Source organism: Pyxicephalus adspersus, chromosome 2 (genome assembly GCF_032062135.1).
Source record: "Pyxicephalus adspersus chromosome 2, UCB_Pads_2.0, whole genome shotgun sequence".
NCBI lineage: Eukaryota > Metazoa > Chordata > Amphibia > Anura > Pyxicephalidae > Pyxicephalus > Pyxicephalus adspersus.
The window spans coordinates 94,866,275-94,891,536 of NC_092859.1; positions in this window are offsets into that span (position 1 = coordinate 94,866,275).

The following is a 25,262-nucleotide window of genomic DNA, read 5'->3' on the forward strand; positions in this document are numbered from 1 at the left end:
ATGTGGAAGGACCGGATTCAAACAAAATCTCAAAGACAATCTTTCTGAAGCAAACTTGGAATTGTTACTGGAGATTTTAAGAACTCTCTAATCATCAGAGGTAATGTTACCCAGAGGCATAAAGGAATCTTTATAGTACAGGCCATAATTGGAAAATCCATCTATTCTGGAACAGAATGAAGCTATAATAAAAGGGTTTATAAAAATATATATAAAACTAAGCTAGAAATATATAAAACCAAGCTAGAAACATCAAATAAGAATCAAATAGAAATGTCAACAGTGACTAAAAGAAACAGTATATGCAATACATGGTTTAAATTTTTTACTAACATAATATTATAAAATGTGTGGCCCTTCTTGAATAATTACCTTAGAATGGTGGTTAGAGCCCAAAATACCATTTCAGGAACAGATATGCAGTCAGATAGATATTGCATTTTATCTGTTTATAGTTTTAGCTTCACTTTCCCGTTACAACTGTTGGCACAGGACTGTATGGTACAGGACTAGACAAGGATAAAAAAGTGGGAGTTCACTTGGGCATAATTACTACCCCAAAGGCTGCACACAGACCAGGAAAAAAGTATTAGATCATCCCCTTAGCCGCAAGACTGTTAAGTCATAGAACGATGCCAAGCAATATGCGCACCTGTGACTACTGGATTACTTCAGCATTACCCATCCACAGAAGGGAAGGAACAAGCTCCAAGCTGCTATGTGACCCTGGAAATCAAGTATTGACTATTGCAAGCAAAGTGTAAAGTGTCTGTCAAAGTCACAGTAAGAATGGGAAATAAGCAGTGCAAGGACTCACAGAATATAAAGTATAGCATGTAATGTGCACACTCACAGCCATACAACAGATACGATTGCACCAGTCCCTCCAGTGTTCTTATTTTTGTCCTGATACAGAGGAGTGTGCACCGGCATCTTAGGACTGGAAATACTTAAATACTGTTACTGGCAAATTCCCCAGGTGATAATAAATTGACAATAACTTGGTAATAGAAAGCTAACACAGCCACCACATCTGCAAAATACTAAATAAAAAATGAGATGGAGTCTAAGAAAATAAAATATACAAAATTCCACCCATTTTGAATAATAAGTAATTTTCCATGGAAAAGTAAATTAGTTAACTTTCTCCTTCATTGGTAGACACCTTAGAATGTGATCTCGTCTTAGGGACAGTTAGTAATATGACTATGGAAAAGAAAAGCGTCACAAAAGATGTTGGCTCTATATAAATACATGATTTAAATATAAATACACTTGGACAGGATTTATCTGTGTAGGCTGAGAAGAATAGAATTGGCTCCTGTAAGGAGGTGCGGTAGAACAACTTCCTTCCAACGTACTTCATAAGGATGTTGATCCCAGGAGGAGAGAACAAGAAGTCAGTGAATTTAAAGTATGACTACACTCAAGTTCAAAAATGTGATATGTTGCATTTTACCAGTCCTTAGATGTAGCTACATTGGTTTACTTCTTTCAGGTTAAACACATTTCAGCAAATATAGAAAATACTCATTAAACTTATCCAATGATATCCAGTAAGAAGAAAGTAAACATTCATGGAATTATGCTGTGTCTGCTGAACCAAGGCTCTTTTAGGCTTGTGGTAGACATACATTGTGTTTGTATTTTCTCTTCTGCGGATGAAAAGGTTCCAGGTTTGCTAGATCACCAAGGTTCACTGATGAAAGTGTATATTCTCCAGCCTTGGAGAGCTTTAATAAATCAAGGCCATTGTCCCGCAGTTCCCTTTTTGCTTTTTGAGAGGTTAGATCAGTTTTTCTCACTTAGGAACTCTTCTCACTCCTCTCACTCCAGTGGTTTCCAAGGGTTCATTGAGCAATGAGCAATTTGTGACTCTCAGGTCAGTTTCATTGACACCAATGATCTTTTTTTCTATCTTTAAGGATGCAGTACAGTGGCTCAGTTGTTAGCACTCTGGCTTTTGCAGCACTAAGTCCCAGGTTTGAATTTGGCCAGGGCACTGTCTGCATGGAGTTTGCACATTCTGTTCATGTTTACTCTGGTGAGCCCTTTTGAGGGACAGTTGACACGACCATGGACTTTTTAGGGGCTGCATAATATGTTTGCTCTATATAAATACTCTCTAATAATAATGTACTGTGAGTTGTGAATATAGTAAATATAATAGGGGTTCCCTGAAGACCTGAATTTTTTTCAAGGTGTCCCTATATCTTAAAAAGGTCATGAAACACTGGGTAAAATAAACACATTGTGTAGAAGTAGCTAAAAAATATTCATCTGATTAATATTACAACAGACAAAAGTTTGGACAATATTATCTTCCCACCAGGAGCACAGCATTTTCCACGGCCGTGGAATGTTACACCCTGTGATAAGCAGAAAGTCTTGCACTCAGTTGAAGATGTAACCTGGAAGAGAAGATGGAAAGAAACACATTGAATTGGGGTTGGGTAAATTATAGAAATAATTTGAAAAGTAACCTCCAGCTGCAATAATAAAGTTAGGAGAGACTGTTCACATAAAGTATTTCAGTAACATAGTTGTCTTTTTTTATGAAGTGTTTCTATCCACTTGTCAACATATTCATCCATTTAAACCTGCAAGACATGCAGCTGCTCGTCCATGACACAAAGCAGTATCTATTCAGAAACATTTTACAACTGAAATTTCTTCTGCAAAACACTTTCATACATTACTAGCAAAATAGGCCAGTTTATAACAAACAATGTTATAGAAGTGTCTTAGAGGGGAATATGTGCAAGACAATATTATGAATAGAAATGTCAGCAGTCAGTATGTACAGAAGAGGAGTATGGAGGGTGTGAGAGCTGGAAGAATGTGCAGGAGAGGCATGCAGATGGTATGACAGTGGACAATATGTGAAAAAAAGTGCAAAGGTTATCAAAGGGAAAGTATGTGTGGAAAAGTATTGTAGAAGGTATGAAAGGGGAAATCATACACATAGCTTAGGTGCTAAGAGATGAGGGGATAATGCACTGAGGAATGGGCTGAGGAATGGATATCCAGGTGTCATCACATATATTGGAGACAGGGCTCTGGGGGGAAGCATACCAAAGCTAGGGACTGGATATTAATTAGTATTAATTGGTTGATATCTATATACAGCAGTCACTGAGGGGTTACTAGTTTAAGCTTGAAGTGGTTGAGGGGTAACAATCATTTTGTGGTTGTTGAGAAAGGTGGTGGTAGAAAGTTTATTGCATGTACACCACACACTGGTCACTAATAGGTTAACTCACATATACTGCATCCTGGTCACTAATGGGTTAATGCACATACTCTGCTGGTTTCCAAGTACTGGAATGTATACCCTATTCCTTATAAATTCTATACAAAATTAGTATTCCCTTAATAACTGAACCACGAATGTGAAGGCAGCTGTGGTGCTGATATCAAACCCAAAAATGTAAGCTAAAAACAATATGCTGTTTCATTACTGACATATAGGGTTAGTGGACACTTTACAACTGACCACCAATATAATGGGACAGTAAGGCACTGATTGTGAAGGATGAGGTTCAGGTTTACCAATGCCATATTTTATAATGCACTACACAGGATTTGTCCCAGATCAGCAGTGTCACAGGTGCAAGATTCAAAGTAAAAGGTCACTTCTCCACTATCAAAGTAAAGGAGCATTGAATACTACTTTACTACTGACTCAAATTATGGAACACTTTACCACTGACAGACAGCATACTCAGGCAATTATACTGACCACCAATATTAAGTGGCACAACTCCACTCACCAACAAAATGTAGGACACTTCAAGCCAAACCACCAATGTAAGGGGCACTACATTGACCACCAGTGTCAGCTTAACCACCTAACCACTGACCACTAATATAAAGGAGAGAACACAAGCTGTCCAAGATCAAATGACCCTAGGCCAGCTTGCAGGCTTTGCAGGATTTCTGGGTGGGGTGTTCGTCTGTTTGAAAGTGCCAATTCCAACATCACTCTGCAGAGCCAGAGTGTAATATGTCCATTAAAGTAATACTGTCATTACAGAGCTGTCTGATCTGCTTTTTCTCTAAATTTCTCTTCTCCATTTCTTAGCCTCTTAGTGTTCAGAACAAATGCCACTGGAGACTTTTGCTAAAAATAAGTTTGAGAGAGAAAAAGACATTTTTACTTTTTAGCAGTGAGGGGAATTTCTACTCAGTAATGCCCATTATGTTTATAATATGTAGCAGGTCATTTTATTTGTATTTTAACACAAAAAACTGAAGAAGCATACAATTACAAAAATAACAAAGATTATCTTTTAGAGAATACATTAAAAAACAAAAAAGTTTTACCCTTTTTTAAGACTGCATGTGTAACTCAAGGTTTCTTCCTCCAAAATTGTTTCTTTCTTTTAGTTTTCTCTAAATCTAAAGAGATTAGTACCTATGAACAATACAGCAGGGCTGCACTTCCGGTCGTTTGACACTAAGAGCTGGGATTGCCATTCACTGATCTCCTTGTCCAATCACAGATCACCTTGAATTTTTGAAAATATAACTTTTTTTCAATAAGTCAAGCTAAACAGCCCACCAGGCAGGGTAAATATTTGCTGTGATTTGCTGCCCTGTTAGCTCTTTATGTGTAGCTTTATTGAGTAAAATAGACTTTTATTTTCTTGTCTGTGTTACTAATATATGCAATGATACAGGGGTATTGTGTGTGTGTGTGTGTGGCCCTTTCTGCTGTTACCAGCATCATTTACCATCTGGGTCTAGTGGCCCTTAAATAGACTTTTTGTCTATTTAGGTATGGGTCCTATTGTAGATGTGCTCATTGTTTGGTTGGGATGCACTTCCACCATTAGTGTAGGAATCCCAGAATAGAATTGGCTTCAAAAAGTGGCTCCGGAGCGTACCCTCATATCAAGAAATATGTGGATTTAATTGGAGGTGTTCAGTTTATCCACTGGCTGCATATAAACTTTGAGATCAGGGTGTTTTTTTTTTTTTATCCTTGTACAGCTTATATTCATTCTTCAAAAATGTTGAATCTGGAGTTCTTCAGTTAGAGGATTCCTTCCTAAATATTTACAGACTCTACCGGAGAGATCTTTTTACAAATTATGTCCCAACCATCTAAAACATAATTATAATAATAATATAATAATCATCCATATTTTCTATGTATTAATTATTTAAATAGCCTGAAAATGTTTTCATGTGTATGATATGTTATTTTAAATAAATCTTTCATAGATTGTTTTCGGAGAGACATCTTCTTTGACCCTCTTGAACGCTAGCTGTGCATTTAGCAATTCACTGCTGCATTGCTTGCAAAGATTCTTTGATTCAGTAAATTCTCTCTGCATGAGATGCTACACCAGGTAAGAAAACAATATAAGAAGAGTGAAGAGATCACAAGTAATAGCTCCTAAATCAATGGCACTCAACTGTGTCTTCCCGCGTTCTCACCATGAGTACAGAATGAAGCGTTTCTCAAAGGCCCAGCTCTCTGTTCTCCGTTTGTGTTCCTGTCAGGATAAAACCTTGCTGTTTATCCAAGCTTGAGGATTGCACTGTTTATTGTATAACCAAGTCATTTATACTGACATATTCAATAGCTTCTTAAAAGTCAAACATATATAGGTCATATTCATGGGAAACCTCGCCCAGAACACCCTCTATTCTTTGAAGATGATAAAATAAATGCCTTACATAAAAAGCATAGCATGATATGTTATTATTTTTTACATATTGTATAGAAAAAGTCTAAAAATATATATGAAGAGTGACCCATATTTTAAGAGGTTCTCCTATGATAGATACACTTGTGTGTGTGATTCATGTATAAAATGTCTAGGATTTTATGTCTACAAATCATAATGATATATGTGTTTTAGCTACATTATTTACATGTATGATAATCTCCCTAGTACATGCGATAAAGTATACATATAAATGGGTCACTTTAGTTGAAGGTAGGGGGAAAATTGCCATGGGGTCAGTACAAATGAATTTACAAAGCACATTTCAGCACTAGAGGGTGATTTCCTACATTGTATTATATTTCTTCAGATACCATATTGTTGTTGATCACTTGGACCTTCTAAATGATCCTGTCGAGTGGAAAAATGATTTATATGGGACTGTCACACGTAATACACCCTGAATATTTGATGTTTATATATCAGAAATCCCTGTCTAATCATCACAAGCTGCATTTGTTTGTTCCGGTTGCCTATGTCCTATGTTTGGCATGCCCAATGATGTTTGTACATAGTGAGAAGTCATGGAGGACCAAAGGTTAAATTGCAGAAAAGGAAGCACAAATTACCTTGCACAAGCATGAAAGAACAATGTCACTAAACAAAAAAAAAAGAAAAGAAAAAGAAAGAAAGCTTAGGTTTCACATCCTCCAAAAGATGTGCTGTGATGCTGAACTTGTACCAGCTGAAAAAGTCAGTAATTGTACTGACATTGTCTATGAGCCTATTGTGCTTTATGGTAAATTCTACTATGTTATGTGAGTATGGTAGGTATGAAAAATTGTAAACTGCTTTGGGGAAGATATAATGTAAATGTTTTTATTAGATGTAAATCTTTGTGTAATACACCAACACTGTATAAATTAGGATAATTATTACTGCTGCTACTAAATATGTAGTGATGTAGTAGTACATTAATAATAATAATCACAGCAATGATAATCCATAATAATAATATTCACAGTAATAATAATCCAGATAACATTCTATGCACCATGGGAAGAACATGCACAACTACACTCATCCAGAACCAGTACTAACTTTCTTCATGTAAAGATTTGTCTAGACTTGTGTTAATAGTATAACAACAAAATAAAAGTAAATATATTAATCCTTTACTTAGTAAAAGATACAAGTATCCACATGATTTATAAAGTCACTATTTTATTATATTCTAAATTGATTGTTATGTAAATGCTGCCATCTACTGGATATTCATGATAATAGATGATGCTAAATGTTGTACAGCAGGGGTGTCAAACTCAAATACACAGAGGGCAAAATTAAAAACTTAGACAAAGTCATGGCCAACCTTGACATTTATTGAAAAAATTGAGGAAATGTTTCCTTCTCATTAGATATAAACCCTTTTCATATGGAAACAAAGAGGGTTTGCGTCACATTCAATCCGGAACAAGCTTATAATAGAGAAAGAAGCATACATTTTTTTTTTTACATTTTATTTAAGAAAACATCTTGAGTCTTTTTTTTCTATTTGTAGCCTTCTGAGTTAAATTTCAATGTTAACCTTTTTGCACAGGTTAACAATAATAATCACAATATTATTCTATAAAAATCCAACCATTCAAGTCTATGCCTTGGAGTAGCAAGGAAAAGTACAGCTGAGGGGGAAATGCCACCAATGTGGAGCTAAATCTTATGGGTGGCCCACCGGTGAAACTTCCTCTTCATTGAAAAAGCACCGCTACTAAAATTCCCGGCATTATTTGCGTCTATAAAACAGTCCAATGAGGACCACGCATAGGCAGAGAGCCCGCTGGTCTATAAGTTTGACACTCCTGTTGTACAGTGAGCAGATTTATGAAAACTGTGGCAAAGAAAAGTTGAATAAAAGAATTGGTGCCAGAAATAACCAGTTTTGTATAATATTTTGTATTATATCTATATATATATATATATATATATATATGTTGTTGTGGCAACATGTCCTTTACAGTAGTCTGTAAATCATTTCACATGAATGTGCATACTTTTTGCAGTTATCCATACGTCATCTTTAATAAGTGAATAAGACAGAAAAGTGTCCATTATTCTTATAGTACAAACTTGTTGTAGGGTTACCTTATTGTGGCATTTGACAATAGAGGTTATGAGATGAGATTGGATGAGATTGGGTTGTCAGGTGTCTCAGGCACCTAAAGCCTGCACAATCTTCCCCTGATTGTAAAGGTTCTGAGATCAGATGTGAGATGCACATCAGTGAAATTAGTCCATTAGTCCAGTGAAAGTCCATAGTCATATCACTAACTGTCCCTCAAAGGAGCTCACAATCTAATGTTCCTACCATTGTCATATGACTTTAATACTGTCTAAGGTCAATTTTAGAGGAAAGCTAATTAACCTAACTGCATGTTTTTGGAATGTTGGAGGAAACCCATACAAACTGGGGGAAAACCTGCAAATTCCATGCAGATAATGTCCAGAGGGCTAACCACTGAGCCACCTTGCTGTTAAACTGTAAAATACATTTTTTTTTAATCTGCCGAATTTGTTATTGCTATAAACATTTATCAGAAAGCAGCTGGCTGCAGATAAAAGAGCGAAAAATCTTTAATATTTAAGTCCTGCTGTATATGAGCAGAATAGAAACTGATCCCTGCAACAGTGATTACAAAATGCTGAAATCGGTGTTCTAACTTGTGCCTGTTGCTGCACTTTTGCTTGGACACTTGAGACCTACTGGAGATAACATCAAAAAAGACTGGGCTAGTGGAAGGAAACACAGAGATGATCATAGAAAGCAGGAATACAATGTGATAGACATGACAAGGTTTCCTGGAGGGTAGTGACACTAAAGGGGCACATTAATGAAGATGATATGTGGAGACACAATGCCCAACATGAGCACTGTGTGAGACCAGCGTTTGTTGGCACAGACTTTGAGCATTAGGTAAGCAAAAGCCTTTTCTAATATTCATTTACAAATCTACATATTATTAAAAACTGTATTACACACGCATGAGTTTATGTATTATTTGTTCATTGGTAATAGTTTGACGGAACAAGCACTACCCTTAACCCAGTATTTTTCTGTCAGGGGAATAACATTTGTTGCTTTGTTTAACTTACATTACAATATATATATATATATATATAGTGTTTATAAGTAACTGTGCATTAGTAATTGAAGTCCGACTGGATGCATTAGGTAATTTTGAAGACAACTTCCTATGTTTTACAAACTTTATTAATACATTAGCCAGGTACCTCCGGCTCGATGTCGATTCTTCTCCCATTGCATGATTCATCATGGTTTTAGTTATTTCACTCAGTCCAATGGTCTGCTAGAATTGCTTTAATATGTTGGAGTGCTTTATTTATTATCTCTGGCACTGCTGCACCACATTTATCCCGCATCCCCCAGTCTAGAAGAGTATTAGGTACAACCTCAGCACAACTGAGCACCTACATGAATTCTGAATACATCTAAGGACACTTTTTCCCCTATAAAGAAATGTGCATTTCACAAACAGAAAACCAATGTGAGTGTTTGGTTTCTATTAACACAAGATGATCACTGCTGATGCATCATGTTTTTATTAGAGTTATTTGTGTGTGTTTGGTTTATTGACTTACTAAGAGGCCATTTCCTATTGTAATGAGCTAGCCACCGTGGCATAGTCAAAGGGATTAATAAAAGGTCCTTTCCAGGAATTTTGACATCCATGCATCAAAAATACAGTGGACGATACGACAGACAAGGTTAGGGCAGTTGGCATACCAATGACATAATATAAAGATGAAATGTCATACGAGGTTGGAGCAGTAGTCAGCAAGATCGTGGATATCAAGTAAAGGTAGGTAACAGCGACTAGCCAACCTAAAACAGGAGAAAAACAAACTAAGAGACAGAGACAAAAATACAGAAACTTAGGAATGACTGGCTATTAGGTAGCTGGCTAGTGGACGAAGTAATAAAAAGATCTCCCTTGCATCTCTAGCCTGCATGTTCTTGGAGTGAAGACAGGTGTTGCAGGGCACATAGTGGCATGGATGCCAACAGTTCTGGACAGGTGATGAGGGCCACAGACAGACCTGGAAATAAATGAACTGAACAGCAGTAAATTGGTAAACACACTGAGTTAGCAACATGTATACAGGAACAGCCAGAGTACGGAGACAAGCTGTGTCAGCAACAAAAAAACAGGAAGAAGTAAGAGCAAGTAAGAGCAAAGTGTAGTCAGGAGACAGGTTGGACCAGCAATAGGTGAATAGGAGTAATCCATAGCCAAGAAACAGGTAGGTAGGAACAGGTTAAGATCGACAGGTTTACAGGGTCAGCTGCTGAAGACGTTCCACTAACTTATAACTCAAGTTCTGACCTTTAAATAGGCCTGCAAGCACCAGTTCTGTAACTGGCTTTGTGCACCTGAGGGTGCACTATTCACATAGTGTACCTACTAATGTGTGTATGTGTATGGATGTGTGTATTTATTGTGCATGGCTGCACACAAGCTTAAGCCTTAAGGTGTGTGCAGTTATGTGCATGTGCACAACAATCTGAGAACACGGTAACAAAGTAACATTCAGGATCACACCCTTACAGCTTGGGTATGGACACTCTGAGGAGAATATACCAATCAGGAGCCCTGTCCCCGCACAAATATACAGCTCTGAACTGATAAATAGAGAAGGCCACCGGAAAACGTTTTGGAGTATAGAGACAGCCAAGAAAGAAAGCAGAGTAGCAGGAACAGGTAGCCCACAGGGCCCGAGGGAACAACAATAGGTGACCACCAAGATCCAGAAAAACACATCAGAAAACAGAGGCCTTAACCACCTGACCGATAAGCCCGACCTCGGTACGGGCTAAAAAAAGTTACTATTTTCGATAACCCCCAACTTTTCTCCCTATAATAAAATCATCACTTACCTGGTCCCGCTGTGCGCATCCAGCGTCGTGTTCGTGTTCTAGCGTCGTCCTCCAGCGTCGATCTCCCTCTCCAGTGTCGGGTGCCTTCTCCGAGAACCAGCGGGACCAGGTAAGAAGCCGGCCGGCGGAGAAGAAGATACCGGCCGGCGGAGAAGAAGATGCCGGCTGGCTTCTTACCTGGTCCCGCTGATCATCCAGCGTCGTTCCCCTTCCAGCGCCGGGTGCCTTCTAAGACAAGAAGCCGGCCGGGGGAGAAAAAAAAGCCGGCCGGCTTCTCCCTGAGTCCCTCGGCGATGACGTTGGCGCGTGTGCGGGAAATTCAAATTCAAACTCACTCAAACACATTTTGTATTGGATTGAATACAAACTCCTGTATCCAATCCAATACAAAATAATACAAAATTAATACAAAGTAACTAATTGGTAAATTCAAACGCTCATTTTGTATTGGATTGAATACAAACTCCCGTATCCAATCCAATACAAAATAATTAAAAAAAAAAAAAAAAAGTAAAAGTAAATAACTTGGAAATTCAAATTCATATTTTGTATTGGATTGGATACAAACTCCCGTATCAAATCCAATACAAAATAATAAAAAATATATTTATGTGGTTTTGTCTATAGGTATGTGACGGACACTAGGGAGGTGTTTTAGAAAAATATATTACTATGCAGTATACCGAATTATCGCATTTTCAGTATTTTTCATTTATTTATGTATTCTTGTTTAAGCTGATTTTTTTGTGTCTTTTATTTAATTTTATTAAAAGTAATTTTTTTTTTTACATGATTGTGTGTTTCAAACATTTTTTATATTCATGATATCTACTAGAACCCTTGTTTGGACATATTTCTGTAAGTTACAGGTCTACAATTTAAAAAAAAAATTTCATGAAAACCTGTAACGCTTTTGGAACAGAAATCTAGACATCAGTGTAACGCTCAGGTGGTAACAGAAGGTCACAGCAAGGTCACACCACCACCTAAGTGCCCACTGAGGACTCCAGGGGTGGGTCCTGGATGGCAGATACAGTATATTCCCCTTCTTTGGGTCTTGGACCCTCTAAAACATGGTTTTTATTACAGAAAGAGTCCGAGGAGATTTGTTTGGCAAGCAGTGCTCGCTGTTTGGTTAGTTTTCCTACAGGGCCAAGACTCTGGCGGGGCTTCCTATCCCGGTACAGTACAGGCCAGGTTTTTACGCTGGTAAGACAGGTACACACAACAACACTGCAACCCCTTGCTACCTGTGAGTACCAAGTGCCCTCCTGGTTTAGCCGCAGGACTGTTGAACCTGTGACCCATAGGACCTATTGAAAAACAAAGGCACTTTGTTTTGTTTTTTTCTGAAGTGAAGCTGTTTTGATGTTCTACAGTGTCCTGCGTTGTGCTAATCCCCTTCACACCGTTGTCTGTAAATATGTTGTTTAAGCACCTCGATTCAAAACTTTAGACACAAGACATTACCTTTCATGAGAATTAACTTGGTAATAGTATAGACCCACAAAGAAGAGATGGTTGAATGATTCCTAAATCACACAAACTTTTCCATGCAACTTTATTGCCATGTTGGTGGAAGAGAAACCAAATTAGCTTGCATCTTTAATATTTAAAATGAAATATTAGGAGATATCACACTCTAAACCTAAAGTGATCAATATACAGTACATAACTCTACTAATAGTTGAAGTACCCAAATACACCACTAGATGTCAGAGCTAAACCTTCAAGTATGAAGTATTGATAGATTTCCTGCAAAACAACAGCATGCAATGATCAGTGTTTATCCCTCAAATAGAACTTTTTGGCTCTTTACACTATTCTGTGATTCATGCAAAACAATTCTGCAATTTCTTGATGTATTTGCTTGGGTTTTTTTCAGTCTGTCCTGGTTTACTGAATGATCCCCAATAAAATAACATAACCTTAGGTAACATAAATATAAAGAGTAAAATGCCTATAAATGTCATTGGTAAACACCGCTGTTAGCCATGTACTTCACATTTATGGAAAAATTTTCATAGTATGCTAAGTTTTAAAAAATACAATGCAATATTAAAAATTAGGCATACTGACAAATAAACTTCAGAGAATATATTATTAATATTATTATTATTAATATTATTAAACAGGATTTATATAGCGCCAACATATTACGCAGCGCTGTACATTAAATATATATAGAATAACTTTATTTTACAACTGTCCTAATCCTAAGCAATGCATATAAAAAAACTGTCTATAAAAAAAACAAATTAAGCAGACTGTTGGAATTCAAGAGTCCTATTGTTTTCTTTAAAGACCTGTTTTATTTAATATGTATACATGTTAACCTATTTGCTCCAAATAAATATTTCCTTTTTAATGCATTTATAATTTAACAATTAAAGAGCATTTGGGAATCTCTAAAGCTTGGTATGGGAGTCTATTAAAGAAAGCAGAAAGAAGGAGTATAAATCATTCCTCACTCATTCAGTTGTGTACATGTAAAAAGAAGCCTAGAGGACCACCACTGTGAGAATACCTTATTTTATTTTTCAGTATTTAATACTAAACATGGATCCTCTTTTTTGCTTCGCACTCGCACTGAATCTCTAACTTTTCTCCACCTACTTATAGTACAGAATATGGGAAAGTAAGATGTTTCCATATTGTTAGGAAGTTAAAGCACTGAAGGAAATTCAACTTTCCTTAAAAAAGGGATATCTCAAACATGATTGCTGCAGAAGTCGTATTTTATTTTAACATACCATATATTACTTTTTCATTTCAATTTGCAGACACAATTCGTTGAAACTGCAGAAAATGTAAATGCCATTTCCTTGCAATATGTCAGCCAGAGGCTATTCTGTGCATAGCTGGTCTACAGCATGACCTCTGGAATCTCATGTCTTTCCTGTATAATTGGCTCTCTGCTCTTCTTGGAAGTCTATGCTAAGATGTCAGACATATTTTAGGCATCCCCTATAATAGTTTTGTTTTTGGTGGGTTGCATTCTAAGGCATGGGTTCTTCCTATGCATATGGTGCAGCTTTTCTCATTACACCACTGAGATGGAATCAGGTGTTGTAATGAAGTCTGGCTCTTTCAATTTGAGAAAGGAAACGGTGAAACAACAGCAATCTTCAGAAAATTATAAGATATCAACCAACAGAAAACATTTGTTAAAGTCCTCGCAGGGTATATAGTTCAAATAAGGGATTTTTCAACAAAATTCATGTTATACTGTGAAAGCAAAATGTAAAATAGACTGAAACTAGGTAATACTTATCGCTGCTTAGTATTGAACATTAGAAATGAATGTAATATTTTTCTTTTATTCAAATTATTGACAGTATAGCACAGCAGTATATAGGTTCAGCGGTTTCTGACACTGATTGGTGTCTGGCCTACAAAAGTTATTATATAAAGCTATTATGACCACACTGAATTCAACACTTTATAGAAACAATAGTCCAAACTTTATAAAGGCTTGACATTGTATCTAATTAGTGAAGTCTTTTTGGGATAGATTCTCCTAAAAGTTGCACTGAGAGGGGAATAATGTGTGTTCATACATTGACTATATTTGTAAATGGAGCATTATCATTAACGCTGACAAGCTACAAAATTCAGATAAATGATTATCCATTTAAATTAATAATGAAACAAATAACTGTGAAATTTAGAATGTTCCACATAATACAACTGACACAATATTGGTTATCTGTCACTACAACCTTTTCTGTGACTTTTCAGTGACTTTTGCTGTTACTTTATATTCTGCTTCAGTGATATGAATGTTAATTGGAATTTTCAGTACAAACACATTATAATGAAGATAACATTATTTGTATGTGAATATTTGTATGTGCAGAACGAAACAACTGATTCTGAAAAGCTTATTCACATGGTCTAGAAAGGGATAGTCCTAGATGAACAAGGTGCTGGTACAGAAGATTTGAACATACAGACTAGAAGTAATATTTGTGTTAGGGATGGTTAATGTTACACAAAGGGTTAGTGTGAAGCTTAGTGGTAAGGATACAGGGTTAGCATTAGGGTTGCAGGAAGATTGTTAGGGTTAGTGCTGGCCACTAGGGAGATACAAAAGACACACATTCATTCAGTTCTCTAGCTATTAAAAATTCAATGTGTCAGTTTAAAAAGGAATAATTGTAAGTATCTGTACGTGACATTGTATCAACCTCTTACGGTTCCGGTACAGCAGGGCTGACATGTGAAATGAAGAAGCAGCACAAGTAGGCAATCAGTTTATGTGCTGACAAGTGAGACAGAGATACCCATTATTATGCTCCCTCCCTTCTCTAGGAACACACTGAGAGGGGGGTGGCGGGTGGTGACAAGACAAGTTAGGATCTGAAGAAGTGGCTTAAATATTATTCTGGCCATCAGACTTCAGGGGAAATCTCCAAACTGAGGGTGAATGTTGCAATAAAATCTGTTTATTTAATAATTTGGGTGTTAGTGTTAAGTTGCAAGTAGAGTTAGTGGGGAAAACAGGGTGTAAGAATTAGGGTGTAAGTATTAGGAAGGGCTAATTACATAGGTCATAGGGTAGGGACTTCTGCGACATTAACTACCATTCCCAGTCTACCAGTTCTGAGGACTTTTGTATTAAAGTTGTAAGTTACAAAAGTCAAAATTTAAATGTTTATGTATGTTTATGGTAATTTATGTTTATAGTAATATGATATACATGTTTTACAAGGAAAGAAGAACCTAATAAATAAAGGACATGGTCCCATTCCAAGAAGAGGAGGCTGTTGCAGACCCCAACTGCTAGAAACTGGTTTGCACATGGCCTCAGATAACGATGATACAAGTTATCACTTCCCATGAAAGTTTGGACTTTGGCTTTCTCAAACTGTAACATTTGAAAAACAAATATCTTAATACTGATTAATGATAACATGATTACTTCTAGCAATCAAAATAGACCCCTGATGAATTCTTCTATTGTCCACTAAGTGCTCTCTGATTTCTGAAGACTGAAAGATACACATGTACAGTGAACTGAAACAAAATGTTAAATTGTATTGAATTTTCCAATACTCCAAGATATTAAGTAAAATGTTTTTTATTGCAAATTAGAAACATATAAGCGGACAAGTGTATTACTTTTTGCCATTGGTGCTTCAGCTTGCATTCTACTTTCTTTGTTTTGAAAGGAGGACAGCAATTCTCTGGATTACTGAAGTATGAAAAACCAGATTGTTATCTGAACGTATTTTAAATGTCACAAGAATTACAATTACAATGTGCAAATGTAGCATACATTCTTTAATTCTTCTTTTTCTTTTAGACTGGGGTAGGGTTAGAGCATTGTGTTGGGTTTCTACTGCTATCTGGGGTTCCATGACAACAATTTCATTGGACAAGTAAATGAAACAGGGAACACAAAAATAAAAATGAAATAGGAATTTAACCTTCCCAATGCCAAAAAACAATTTATTGTCTCTGTTGCTGTTGGACAGTTCCCCTCGCTAGAATAGGAAGTGAGCAAAATCTCTCCATTCTCTTCCTGTTCTATCCAAAACTAGTAAAAGTTTTTAGCTGGACAAACACTTTACTAAAGAAAAACATTATCAAGGACCAAATCTTCTTGTTTATGGAAATGTTATGTTGCCCAGTGAAACATTGGATATTGCATTAGAATATACTGTATATTAAAAAGCAGGGATAGAATAGTTTTCTTTATTTCATGCCCCAATAACATGCTGTGTTCTCCAATGAAAGAATCAAAAAGGTTCATTAGGCACATCCCTTTCGTCTGATGATATATGTAAACTGAAGGACCATTCCCCAACCACTGAGGACTGTTTTGTACAGTACACACATCAAACCCAGCACATTACATCATATTCCGCTGCATTATCAGTGCATTAAAAAGATGAAGAATCCAAAGGTCATTGACATATATCCTTAGCTATCTTCTCATGCTTCATTCTAACTATCTCTTTGGCATTTTATCTGAATATATGATCTAATGTGAAGTTTATAAAAGGCTTCATAAAAAGTAATTCTAAACCAAGATAGATAAATGCACCTCAATAATGTTTAATGAGCTCATTGGCAGAACATCAATGTCCCAGATGGGATAATTGACTGCGTTCAAAATGAAGCCATTCTGTCTTGGCTAGAGAGAGGTCAATATGAACGAAGAGTAAGATGGCAGAAGCATGGACTATATGGGATTTGTGATTGATGTTGAAGCAATGGTGGATGAAAGGATGAAAAAGTGGTCCCTTATGCATCAGTAATAAGGACATTTAATTCTATGCATCAACCCGAGGCAATCAATAAAGGTTACAGATATTCTTTGAGCAGTCCGCACTGTATTAATGCTGGAAATGCCAAATGTTTGGATTTTGGCCAAATTTAATAAAGTCAATTTCTAGGTATTAAGGATGTAGGTAAATCATGCATGTAAGTCTTGTGTTAAATACTGTCAGAGCCTGTGTGGTGAACAATAAAAGAATGGAGAAAATGCTCGATAAATATTGGATGCGACCATGGGTACTAATCATATATTGTGTCTGCAGTGCAGCCTAGTCACAGGGGTTAATGTAAAGCAACCATAGTTATGTTAGCACAGTGATGTATCAGCTTAGGACAGGGGTTTGCTATACTTAAAGATATATTAGTATGACTTACATTAAGAAAGAAGTAAATCATTTAAAAAGGAACTTCTACTCCTTAGAAAAAAATATAATGGGTGTCATAAAAGGTGCACAATGTACATATATCACCCCATGTTACAAACGTGAAATCATTTACTCGTATAAGGTTTGCTGAGCTATTAAGTATGTTTAGCTGCTAATGGGGGTATACCAGAAATAACCCTGTGCACCGAGAATAAATTGTTTTCGTCTTTAGAAAAATATAATTCATATCTGGTCATGTATCTTCTGCTTGAGAGATAAAAAGAAAATACTTATCGCCATTCATTTTTTTTGTTATTATTATGTTACCCTCATTCCTTGGCTAACTAGCATTATCATTTTAATGTTCTATGGTAGTTTAATGATCTGAACTTATGTGCATTAATGCTAGGTATTCGTTTCATTTTTCTAACATGCAGTTAGATTTTGGGCCTGTTCATACTGGGGCTTTGAGTTAATACAACGTACATGGCATGCATTAGTGCTCTGGGTTGTCATTTTTTTCCTAATTTCATTACGGCAATTCACTGGTCTATGTTGCTGTACCCTGTATTTTTAAAGGGCAGAATGCACAATGCAATGTGGTGTCCTGGGCTGTTGGATACAATCTATAGCAAAATAAATCACAGCCATAGTGAGAACAAACCTGTACTGCATCTTGTTATGTTTAGGTGTTGCTTATATTACTGCCTGCACAACTTAATTAGGCTTACTGAATGTTAACCAGCCAACTTGATTATTTTTTATAACTGATACAATTGGCCAAGTAAACCCGAAGCCTATGGGGCTTAAAATGTAATTGTACTATCTCAGTCCTCACTTGTACTTAAGGAACATAAATAGTACTTCCTATCTGGGATGTGCCTTTGGGCAAATAACATTACCACAGCATGCTTCATTCCAAGTTCAAGTTCTAAGTAAACACTTAAAGGTACATTCTGCACATTCCCTGGCTTGACCCAGCTTTCATAAAGAACAATCAGAGCTGGTTCTACTTTGTAGCCTGCACATAATTACTGTGGCCTGCTCCATCCTTTGCTTTTGTCCCTCGTGTAAACGTCTAAGTGGCACTGTTCTGCACATGTCCTGCTGGAAATATATATGTAAGAAAACAGAAATATAAAGTGAAAAAAATTCATAAAACATCCTTTAAGCAGAAAATGCCACCTGTCTACCTTACAAGAACCCTGCATGAAAGGTACGTAACCATAGGACAGGTATGGAAGTTTTAACAATGGAGCTGCTAGGATGTTGTTTCGTGCTAGGTGGTTGTATTGCAAATATAATACTTGTCAGGCAGATTACTTTGTTAATATGTTACATGCCTGACAGATTTTAAAAGTAATACCTTTTAGGCATTTTTGGACTGATTTGGTGCTAAGTGGCTAAAATCCACAGTGAGGGGTCCTAACAGGGGTTGGTGTGGGATCTGCTTGTGATATCTAGGCTGCTCAACTGCTATTATTATTATTATTATTATTATTAATAAATAGGGGTTGCAAATGACAGACTAATACAGACAGTGACACTGGAGGAGAGGACCCTGCCACGAAGAGCTTACAATCTAGTAGGTGGGGGAATATACACACAATAGGATGGGAGATATGTAGTGGTGGAAAGTAGTGATGGCTTCAAAAGGCAGAAGAAGATGGGTAGGCAAGTTTAAAAAAATAGGTTTTTATTGCTCTTTCAAATGAGCAGAAAGTAAGAGCAAGCCGAATAGGACGAGGGAGAGCATTCCAGACAGTTGGGGCCGTTCTAGAAAAGTCTTGTATCCGTGCGTGTGATGAAGTTATAAGTGAGTAGGTCATTGGAGGAGCAGAGAGAGCAGCTGGGGAGTACTTTTTTACCAGAAATGTAAGTGGGACAATAACTGGAGGGATTTGAAGGCAAAGCACAGGAGCTTGAATTTGATTCTATGGCGTAATGGAAGCCAGCGTGGAGATCTGCAAGGAGATGCAGCAGAAGAGGAGCGGTGGGAAGGATGGATGAATCTGGCTGCAGCATTCATAATAGATTGTAGAGGAGAGAGTAGGGTTAGTGGAATACCAAAGAGCAGGACGTTACAGCAGTCCAGACGAGAGATGATAAGAGCATGTACAAGGAGTTTGGTGGTCTCAAGGGGCAAGTTGGGGCAAATTTTGGAGATGTTGCGTAGGTGAAATTGACAAGACCTGGAAATGTTCTGAATATGGGGGGTAAATGAGAGGGCAGAGTCAAAGGTGACACCAAGACAACGTGCCTGAGGGGAGGGCCGAATAACAGTGTTGTTAACAGTTAGATATATGTCAGGGGGGGATTTGAAATTTGAGGGGGGATGATGATGAGTTCTGTTTTATCCAGGTTGAGTTTTAGGAATCGGTCAGACATCCATGATTATATAGCTGACAGGTAGCATGAGATCTTATCCAGGACTGAAGGAGACAAGTCAGGGGTAGACAGATAGATTTGAGTGTCATCAGCATACAGATGGTACCGTAAGCTAAAGGAGGATATGAGACTACCGCACAGAGAAAAGAGAACAGGTCCAAGGACTGACCCTTGGGGAACACCAACAGGGAGGAGAGTGGGTGAGGAGGAGTTACCATTGAAAGAAACTTGAAAGGAATGGTCAGACAGTTAGGAAGCAAACCAAGGAAGAGCAGTGTCACTGATACCAATGGAGCGCATGATTTGTATTAGAAGGGGGTGATCAACAGTGTCAAAAGCAGAGGAAAGATCAAGGAGAAGCAGGAGGGAAAAGTTGCCTTGAGACTTAGCTCTGATGAGGTCATTGGCCACTTTACTAAGGGCTGTTTCAGTGGAATGGGCAGCTCAAAAACCAGACTGGAGGTGAGTCTTTTATAGACAAGGTGTTCAAGTTTAGAGACATATGGGAGAAGGGGGATAGGATGGTAGCTAGAAGGTAGGGAGGGGTCTAGTGAAGGTTTCTTTAGGATAGGGAGAGTTATAGCATGTTTGAAAGCTGAGGGGTATTTACTTAGAAGGGGAGACGTTGAATAGTTCGGTCAGGGCAGGGGGTATTTACATAGAAGGGGAGACGTTGAATAGTTCGGTCAGGGCAGGGGGTATATTTACATAGAAGGGGAGACGTTGAATAGTTCGGTCAGGGCAGGGGCCAGGGTGAAGGAATGGGCAAGGAGTAGATCAGAGGGAATTGGGTCAAGTGGACAGGTAGTAGATGGAGTACACGAGAGAAGAGACTTTGTCCACAGTAACAGGGCTGAGGGAGGCCAGTGATTATTTACAGGTGGAAGTGGTGGGTATGGTTGGAGCAGCGCAGTGAGCAGAGACATCATGTCTGATTTTGTCTATTTTATCTCTAAAGTAGGTGGCAATGTCTTGGGCAGAGAAGGAAGTTTTGGGGGGAGCAGGTGTGGGGTTTAGGAGGGAGTCAATGGAGTTCGAGAGGGAGGAGGGAGTTAGTGAAATACAACCAGGTATGTCTTCTAGTGTGATACCTACAATGCACATGTGCATATATTTGAAGTGCCTGATAGACAGCTGTTTATGCTAACACAAAGTTTCTCATTGAGCTTTTATGCCAATTCATTGTATTCAAAAGATGAGTTGCTTCAACATGTTTTTGGCAGGTATTTGCATGGATTTTATTTTGTTTTCCTTAGCCAGTGCTTGGCAGACTCCTCCCTTGCATGTATTACATTTGCCCAAACTACGAAAAGCATAGAAAAGCCACAAATACATGCCTTTCAGATTTAATCATTGTTAATAATATAATTTTTTAGCTCAGTCATCATGCATGTGACCCTGTGTTACCAAAAACAGTTCTTAATAAAGAAAAAAAATAACAAAGACATACAACTGATCATTTTGGTGTGTTTTAGGAGTAGAAGCAAAACTTAAAGGTCCAGCAACCCAGACATATAAATCAGTAATGATAGAGGATCTGAATAAAACACCAGTTTCTTTGACCGTTCCACCCTTCTATAGCGACCATAGCAATGCAGTATTTTGTGTTTTTGTGTCTGCTCACAAGTTGACCTGGCAGAATCAATATTTCTGCTCTTCACATAGTGCTGAAGTTCCTCTGGCATGCCATATATATATCCATGCAAAAATGACAGATGTCTGAACAAGCATGAATGATTGTACAGTACCAAAAGAAATACGGACAGAATGGATTTGTCCTGTCCTGTTCACACTACAAAAGGCATGGACAAATACTAGATATCTATATTGCACCATTTTTTGCCAATTCAAAAATTTTAAAAAAGAAAAATAGCATTTTTCACAATAATAGGGATAAAAGTTTCAATTACTATTATTATGCCTGGACAGCAGAATTCTGCTGTTACTTTCATGTATTTTTAAAGCATGTGTTTTGGGCAAAAAATATTTACATACTGTAACACAGGGACAGAGAGAGTACCTGTGTTACTGGGAAAAGTCTTGGATGGATGTGGGACCAAGGTTTCTTTACTAAGGTAAAACCAGCAGAGTTTTGTTCCTAGGGAAGCTCTAGCTTTCCCTGCAGGTTGTGTAAAATTTCTGTCCTGGGGCTGGATTTACTAGGAATCTGCAAGAGTAGGATGGGGCAGATTCACAATTCCGTGAGGCTCACACGTCTATATAGCACACCAGGTGCAGGTGCATGGGCTGTCTCTGTGTACGGCAGACTTCTCTGTGCCTGTGACTGGGAGAAGTAAAGTGCTGGTTTGGAAGCCAGCTCCAATCGTTCGTTTTTGCTAGCCAGGAGGCTATTGTTTTGTTTCAGAATTTTTGTGTTGCTGAGACACCCATGTGGGGGAATACATTTTTTTTTGTTTGTTTTTTCCAATAATTACTGGTAGGAGACTCCATGCTGACGCATGGAGCTGCCTTATTGCCAGCCTCTCATTTGGTGCTGACCCTCACAATACATTATACATCTTACCAATATAAGTGCTACGAGCACAGAAAAAAAACTGATAACTTAAGAATGATAATCTATCTGCTACTGTAGTGGTGTTTCCATCAGACAAAATATAAAGGACAATAAGAATGACCACCAGGAAGGAATATCTTTGAACTACAATTTCAATGCTTAAGGTTGCCTGGGGAGGGCCTGGAGGAGACTATATCCCGAAATATAATAGTGAATGCTCTCAAAGGGCCCTTGAATTTGTTAGGCTGCTAAATGGCCAACACCAATCAAGAAGCTAGGAAATGCAACAATTCCAGTGTTGGGTTAGGAAATTCACCCACTATTACTATTTTTCTTGATATCCTGCAATCTTAACCTATCCACCAAAATGCAGCCATCTATAAAGGTATTGAGCATGATTTATTAAAGCTCACCAAGACGGGAGAACATACACTTTCATCAGTAAACCTGGGTGATTCACCATACGGGGAATGGATCTGGTCCAGGATTCAAAACATTTGCTAACACATTGCAATTGACTTTTAAGAAATCCATTCCAGGTTTGCTGAATAACCCAGGTTCACTAATGAAAGTGTATCATCTCCAGCCTTGGAAAGCTTTAATATATCAGGCCCATTAAGAGATGTCAGCATTCTACACAATGGGAAAAGTAGTGATACAGCACTGGTAAAATAATTCAGCTGGTTTAAACTACTGAACAACCATTGCATTGTATTATAAAATACTAGTTTATTGTAAATAAATAGGTTGTAATTTAGATAACCAATGTGCATCTTTGGACCATAAAACAATTGCCCGTTTACTGAACAAGATCCTGTAATAGTGTTGAAAAAGCTGGGTATATACCTCTAATAAATATTCTGTTAGAATTTAAAGTGATGCACACAAAAGATAGATCTGTCCACAGCAAAAATGTAGGAAAAAGGTAAAATACACACGCCTTCTATGATCTATAGAATTACCAACACTGCAGTTTTTTAAGAAGTAAATAAATTCAGAGGAAGTTTGCCTGGACGTAACTCCATGCTCTCTTAGGGTACTTAGGTGTTATAGTAATAGATGTGTTATAGTAATAGAAGATTTGTCCCCTGAAATCTAGAAAAAAAAATCTGCACTACCTGAATAACAAAGCATCTGTAACTATATACATCTTTGTGATATTGAGTACAATTCAATGGATTAAAAGAAATGAAACTGAATAATAGATTTTTGCTTCAGGCATTAAGTAGATGCTAACAAAAATGCTAAAATGGCCCAGGCAATTAGATGAACAATCATTTGTAGATGTCAGTATGAGAATTTAGCAATTTAGAATTCAATTTAAAATTAGAAAAGGTCCTTTGATAATGTCTTCTTGTTAATGAGTGTGCTGCAGTTATACTGTCTGTAAAAATAGCAAAGAAAGTAATAAGCCTGAAGAATTATGATGTAGAAGTGCCTTTAAAATATTTTTCATTCTTTTAATTAAATACTTTATCGTGATTGCTGATGGGACTATTTATCAAAATCCACCCATGTAGAGCACCCTTAATAGGCTCAAGGTTGGTAATGGTAGCAGTAAATAATAAATACAACATGAAGATGTGTTTAATGTCCTTTAATAAAATTATTTCCAGCACTGCTACATTCAGTATGTTTATAGTTATATTTTGTAAAATTCTCATATTATGCCTTATGCTTGCTGGAAACAGTTACAAAAGATATTTTGTTGTTTTCTCCAACATTTTATTTTGAAACTTAACATTTTTATAAGTCATGATCTTGTAAAAATATATATATATATATATATGTATATATATATATATATATATATTAACACACTTCACAGGAATGCTGACACATCTGTACTAGTAATAACATTTTTGTGAAATCCTACAAAAGTAGTTTCATGAAATGCTCATCAATGTTGAATTTGTATATGTATAATGTGATTAAACAGGAAAGACACTGATAAAAGTCAGTTCTGTATATATCAGGATAGTGGAGACATAAACATTAGTGTCAATCAGCCAAAACAAGTTAAAAGAAATATAATTCCCTAAATGTTCAATGTAACTTAATTCATATATTAGAAATATATGAGCTCACTTTGCAGCAGGGACTACTTCTATCTGTTCCCCAATATTTATACTTTCCTGTGTAATGATATTGATGAATATTCAAGCACCCAAATCTAATGTCATAACAGTCATAGCTGGTATAACTTCTAAAAGCTGCTATGGTATCAGCAGATGAAACAGTGGCACAACCTGCAAAATATTAGGCAAAACCCAAGAAACTTTACAGCACGTATTATGTTTTATGTTTAATATTACTAAATTTGTTACCTTACAACTAACATTCTAAGAACGTAGGATAAAAACTAGCATCATAGGTTTACGATTCTGGCCGTGGATGAAAGTGGTGGAAGTTGGAAAGAGAGAAAGATGGATTTCCAATATAGAAAATGTAAGATTTGAGGGAATTTTAAAGCATGAAGATAGGACAACTCAATTAGGATAAGGAAAGAGATAAAAGAAACGATAGTTCAGTGCTCCCAATAACAAAGTTTATTGTGGAGGAGTGATCAAAGGGGGCAAGGAGAAAGAATGAGGGGTAGATGGGTAAAGTTTATAGTAGTCTGATACTTGAATGTCTCCCTACAATGTTGCACCTCTTTTTCCCTGCCTCAATCTCCTTAAACAACACATAAACTTTAAACTTGGTAATGCCCCAACTACCCAAAGAACATAAATATAGGTATGCATCTCAGTAGTATATTAATATCAAGTGTTCTGCAATCCCTGCTGGATGCGTTTACAAGACATATGTGATGCATAGCCAATGAATGGACTGCTATTAAAAATATAAAATATAAAAACATTAACTTTCAACCCAATATTCATCAAGTGAAGTGATAAACATGACTAACCATTAAATAAATAATTTTACAAAGATAAAATTATTTTTTTAATAGGGAGTCTTAATCACAAACTTACTATACTGCAATTTAGACAAAGAGTAAATGTTTTGCTTATGTTGAGGGCCATTAACCACCTGGGCGTTACACTGAGGTCTAGATTTCTGTACCAAAAGTG